At 39.3% G+C, this 6,367-nt stretch overlaps 1 protein-coding gene across 2 annotated transcripts in view; it reads left to right on the plus strand.

Annotated features, from left to right (window-relative positions):
• SYNCRIP (synaptotagmin binding cytoplasmic RNA interacting protein) overlaps positions 1-1,011 on the plus strand; it is a 24,970-nt gene extending 23,959 nt beyond the window's left edge. For both annotated transcript variants that reach the window (XM_084261425.1, XM_084261426.1), the window contains exon 12: positions 1-1,011. This exon is cut by the window's left edge. The gene's annotated coding sequence lies outside the window, so the exon portion shown is untranslated.
• The last annotated feature ends 5,356 nt before the right edge of the window (positions 1,012-6,367 follow it).

Below are 6,367 nucleotides of genomic sequence, written 5' to 3' on the forward strand. Positions count from 1 at the left end.
TGCTTCTTCAGATATTGTAGTTATTTGGATGTATAATAGTTTAGCAAGATGTTACTTTTGTAAGACATCAGATGTTCAAAAAAAGTGCATCAGCAACTTGTACTAAATACTGCAGTGTCCCTTTATAAAAGGTCAGACTAAAACTGACAACTGTACAGTGAAGCCTGACATTTGGATATTTTGAAGTTTTTCATAAATCATAGAATAGTATATGGCTGTAGTTTAGCTTTTTAGGTAAAAGGTATGTTTTCATTAGTGCATTTCTTATTGCTGGTCCCTGTAAAAACACGTGGATCGGCTTTCCATTTCTCTTACGCAGATCATGATAACCTGTAGAGTAGAGTAGAGTACAATCATTTGTGCTACGTTTTTAATTTTCTAAAGCACCTTGATGACAGTGAGTGTTCAGTGGTGAAGCATCCTCTATTGAACCACCCCTAAAAAAGACGAAAGAAAAACAGAAGAACCTTGCCAAGTCCAACGTCATATAGGTAAAAGATAGATGAAAATTCTGACTTACTTTGGACTTGGCATAAAGAGCTTCCCTTAACCCCCTGCCCAAAGGGATACTGCAGTTATACTACATACCCATAGGCACCACAATGAAAATTGAAGCTTATACCTAATTAAGGTTTTATACACACCAGTTCCCCCAGTAAATGCAAATTTTAACAAAATTAGACATGTCATATGTTGAAAATGCTCATGGCAAACAATCATTTTGCATTCCTGCAAATAAAATTGTTTTATACTGTAAGCTGGAGGCGAGTGTAACTTATTTTTGTAATAAAGTTTTTATTTTTTTTATGTGTCATTAATATAAATGTGTGTTAGTACAGAGATCTTCTGGTTAAAAACTTAGAATCGCACACATTTCAGTATGTTTACTTGTATTTACATATTTTTAGAATAGTGGTTGCCAATAGCCTGTATGTTTCACATTAATTGATTTTTTTTTTTGTTTTTGTTATCTTAATAAACCATTTTAGTATGTTGTATGTCAATTACTGGGATAGCTGGGACATGAAGTGTAATTTAAAATTGTCAAGTATTCATTGGAATATGTAAATGTGCCTTGCCAGTTTTGAACTTTTAAGACAAAGTAAGTGACTGATGGTGAAATGAGTAGTCAATGCGTAAGAGGCGTTTGCTACCACAGTTTCATATACCGCCCTTGCTAAAGGAAAGTAACTTCTTTCCTCAAATTTGAGCATAAAAGTATACAGTTGCATTAGCTTCTGAATTTTCAAATCTAGAGATAGATTATTAGGCTTATGGAAAGTGGGTTTGCTAATTGTAGCCTTAAGTACAATTTTGGATTTCAATGTAATCCTTGGTGCTGGCGTTCCCAGTGCCAAGGAGTGTAAATGCTCCTTTCGAAGAGGTTGCCATGCCTACTGGCACTTTTACTGTCATATGGTTTTATAAGGAACACTGTCAAGATGTGGAAAATGATTTTTGACCTTGCTATAAAATGAAAACTCTGGGGGCTGTAGGAGAGGGGAAGTCCTCAGATTTCTTCATCTTGAAATCTCTCCATTGCTGGAAAACTTGAGACGCTTGTGGGATCACAAGTGCTAGTGACTAGTTCATAGTCTGGAAATGTGTTGGGGCGGGAGGGGAATAATACATTTGTGGGATTGTATCAGTTGATGGACGTGCATAAAAACATTGCTATTGAGGCACTATGTGTGTGTTGAAATTGTGGAGCACATCCTTAATTTCAACTCTGATAAAAGCATGGGGGAATAATGCTTAAAAAAAAAAAGCAGCCAAATTGACAGGAAAGTGTGTTTTTAACAGAATGTGAGCAATGGGGAGTGAGCAAACTATGGAGATCTTGACAGTGTTCCCTCTAATTATGAACTCAAGCCATTATAACTTTTAAAATTAAATATGATTTGCACTGTTCTGATATTGGTGCAGTTTTTTAGCAAAATTATCAGAAGACTAAATTGCATGTGGTGATTAATATTGTGGAAAAGAACTAAAATCAAAAAATGTGATTTTCAAAGCTTTAAATTTGTGTAAAGAAAAAAATCCATTAAGTGGAAATACTGGTGAGAATGGGCAAGTGCATATATACAACATCAGTTTGGTTGCACTTGGGTGTTGGTAAACTTGAAATGTTCTACAGCAATAATGCATCTCTTGTGGGGTGCTCTGGTGACAGATGGACATAGAACACACAGTTCTTTTGGGCATGTTGAAGGCAAGTGTTGACTTAACTGTGTTCTGCTGCCTCTGTTCTCATAGGAGGCTTTCCTTACTGAAACACCTGCAAAGGTTTGAGTCTAAGCTCGCATAGCTCCACATTGGTTTGTAATGCGTTCCTAAATTTAAAGTCTAGTTGAATTTAATAAGAAATCAGAAACTGCTGCTGCTGCTTAACACTTCTGGTTTATAAACACTCCAATACACAGCTTTTTAAATGATGCTCTTGTTTTAATACTCATTTTTGTTTGAAGGGCTTCATGTAGGACATGTAACTGTACTTGCTTTTTGGGGGAGGGGTGTTTTGTGGGAATTTTTGGGTTGGTGTTTAGGGGATTGTTTTAGTGGTTTTTTTTTTAAATTTGTTTCAGTGGGTTTTTAGGCTTTTTTCTTTTGTGTGGGTTTTTGGGGTGTTTTTTGGGTTGGTTGTTGGGGGGTTTTATAGTTTATAAAGAGGATATTTGTTAGGACCCAGAACTTAAGTTTCTGAGTCTAGTGTTGGAGGAAAGCTGTTACTGTAGATGCTAAAACCAGTGTCTGAACTTCTGCGTTTTGCATCTCTTACTTGAATACTGCCCTAAAGTCTAAAATAAGGAATCCTAATTCTGTTGTTGAGGATGAGGGGTATGAATAGACTAAAATAAAACTGGCCTCCCCTGAAGGTGTGATCCCCACCTTAGAATTTCAGGATAGAAATTTTATATATGGCTGCAACACTTTTCCCTTGTGACTTTGATAATTCTTCAGAGGTTTAACTTCTCTGTTCAGCCTAGCAAAGCAAGGTCATGCTGCTTCCATGTATCAGTGAGGGGAGACTTTTTTTTGTAAAGAAATAAACCTGAAAGGCAACACCGATAAACATACATAACATTTTCTGAAAATACTGTGTGAAAATGGATACATCCCACAAAATTAAGCCACCTTACCCTGGGTTGAACAAATGAAAACTTAGCAGAAACCCTTAATTGTTTAAAATTGAATAGTGAATTTTGGAAGTAGGCAATGAGGCAATAAACTTTACAAGAGGTAGCATTCTGAGAATTGAAATGTGTAGAAATTGGAGCTTGAGTTTGTGCTCGTGGCCTGAGGCTTACAAATCTCAGCTTCTATGACTGGTTGTGAGCCTGTCTCTGCTGAGTGCCTTGCTGAGCTGACTCCAGCGCCCGCACATGGCATCTCTTGGCTGGAAATAGCCAGTTGCATTAGTTGGGCAGAGGAAACACCAGATTGTACCTTGTCAATTCTTCTGTCAGATAGAAGTGGCATGTGGCATCTGGGAGGAAGTGGAGCTGAAGATTCCGAGAGCCCTAATATGGGCAGTGGGGGATGTGAACAAGCAAACACAAAGCTGCCTAGAAGCACCAAAGGTTAACTTTTCCCTGGGAGACTGTTCTTAACATAGTCCTCTGGTCAACACTTTCCAAGTGTTTGTACTTACTGGAGTTGCAAAAGCCACAGGATGAGAGAGTGACTTTTCTCCGGTGCTCCTTTGCCTTGTCTGTTGAGAAATGCCACTAGGACTAGCTTGTTTGCTTGGAATTTGAAGAGAGGGGTGATTGCCTCCTGTAATGATACCTTTTTCTTGCCAGTATATAACTGGATGCTAGATTTTTTCCACAAACATACATGTTTTTAAATGGCCAGCTCTCATGTGGATGTTGCACAGCTGAAGCTGAGCTCATCTGGAAACACTGAGTTACACTGATTATTAAAAACTGTCTTCAGGAAAGCTGCTCTGCATGGTCAGACTTTCAGATAACCTGGTAAATGTTTTTTTAGAAACAAAGAGAAAAACATCTGCGACAGTATTATGTAGGTAATGGGTAATTATGGCCTGCATATTTAAAGTTTAAATCACGAGATTACTTTTCAGTTTCCAAGAGTTGTTTCATTCCTGCATGTTCATGAAACAGTGGCTAAGCCCACGCTTCCTTGCCAACAGCCACTGACATAAAGCTTGCAGTGTCAAAGTCTGGGTTCTGTTCGGTATGAGAACGATACCTTCTGCGATGCGCAGTGACAGTGTGCTACCTCTGTCTGCACAGTTAGTGTGGCACTACAGTTCTACTTGTTCTGGTCACCGACATGCAGAAGAGACATTGGATCTTACCACTTACTTTCTTTGCACTAAGGAATTAACGAAATGCATTCTTAGTTGTGCAACGCAGCCGGTAGACTGGCCTATGCCATTTGACTGCACAGAAGATAATGGTAAGTAACGAGACATTCTAGTACTTTAATAACTTGCAGTACCTAAAATCCATCTTCAGGGGAGGGTTTGACTCCTTAACTGCAGTTATTAGGGAAGTTGTGAGGTTTTAACTCTTCAATACTGTGTCTGATTGGATGCTAAGTGAACCTTGAGTGTAATGTTAATCCTGTTTAATGTGCTTCATAGGGAGTTCAATATGTATTTTTTAAAGTGATGGGTCAGGAGACAGTAGTTTAAAAAAATTTCAGAGAGCACAGTCAAGTCGTTCAAAGCCGGGACCTGAGTAGAAGGGGTCCAGAGCTCCTGTTCCTGTGTGTAGCGTTTCCAGTGGTGTTCTGCCATCTAAAGTAATGCCTTTCAGATACCTTTTTTTTTTTCCTTCCTCTTTAGTGGGATGAAGAATGCATCTAATTCTGTCACTAATGTGTTTATTTAAAAACTGTACTAAACATAGCTAATTTGGGACTTAAAAGCTTCCTCTGTGAGAATTCAACAAAGATAATGTTATAGATATCCCATTAGTAAATTGGGGCTTTCCTTAAGGTTCTAGTCCAGGATGCCTAAGAATGCAGCTCTGTATTACAAAGCATGGGTGAGAAGAAACCTAAAATGAATCACTGTTAATCTTCTCATAATGCAGATGGATCATGGTTGGAAGGTGGCTTTATTCTTTTATATTGCAGCATTTGAGGTGATAGATAAAAAACGGTCCCCGCACCTGGAAAAGCTGTTGTGGCTCTTAAAGGCCTGTTCCTGTTTCAGGCAGTGGTCAGAGGCTTCCTTTGGGTAGTGGGGTGAAGCCTTCCTTGAGTGTGCACAGTTCTAAGAAGCTAACCTGTTCCCAACCCACAGTTCTCAACAGAATTTTTTAGTACTGTATGTGTGCTGAAATTGCAGTTTGTAGCAGAAGACAAACCTCCAGTGACAATCCCTGTTACCAAGAAGTGACCAGTGTGTAACTTTGACTTGAACTAGTCTAGTGAAACTGTCCTTTATTCATACCACCTACACTTTTACAAAAGTAGATTAGATTGCACTTGCTTTTGAATAAGTGGGATGCTTACAAGCTGCTTTGAAGGAAACCATGGCATGTTAAAATCTGTCAGAATTTTCAGATGAAGAAATAATGCTGCAGGTTTCATTGTAATGGGTGACAAATGTTGGGGGGGGGCGAGTCATAGTGATGTAACTTTACTCACTGTGAGTCCTGAAGGTCCCACAAGCTCTAGGCGGCTTTAAGCTTTAGCAGTGATTCATGTGGTTGAGTAATCTCTGCTGCCTTATTCCACTGTGGTTTTCATCGACCTAATGCAACCCCTCAGAAAACTGTCTGAGCAAAAATCCCATTGCGGGGTTAACTCTCGTGAGATCGATCTTCCAGTTCAGGGTCTGGAAGGTTTTAAATCTGTTGGATTTAAATTCCTTTTGTGTGTGTGTATTTGCAACTTGGTTTTCTGTAGGTGTGATACTACAATGGGAATGGTGTAATGGTTATCACAGGTATGCTAATGGAAAAACAAAGTGTTTGGTTTGATGTTCTGAGCCATGCAGTTGATTATGTTTCTGTCCAAGAAAACAGTACTTGCATGGCATGAACTGATCAGTTAAGTTTCAGACCGAATAGTTGCTGCTTTGAGGTAGTCTGTCTTTTCTTGGGCTGACTGTTGAAGTCTGTAAAGATTTCTGATAGGAAGTATGGAGTTGTGTGGGTTTAATAGCTTCTAAGCTTGGACAGTTAGTTCGTTGTCTTCTGTGTGACATTTCTAAATAGTACAGAGCCCTGGGACAGGCTGCCCAGGGGGGTGTGGAGTCTCCATCTCTGGAGATATTCCAGCCCTGTCTGGACGCCTCCCGGTGCAATATGAGCTGGGGAGCTGCTCTGGCAGGGGGGTTGGACCCGATGATCTCTGGAGGTCCCTTCCAACCCCTATGATTCTATTA

This window comes from Gallinula chloropus (genome assembly GCF_964237585.1).
Source record: "Gallinula chloropus genome assembly, chromosome: 3".
NCBI classification, from domain to species: Eukaryota; Metazoa; Chordata; class Aves; order Gruiformes; family Rallidae; genus Gallinula; species Gallinula chloropus.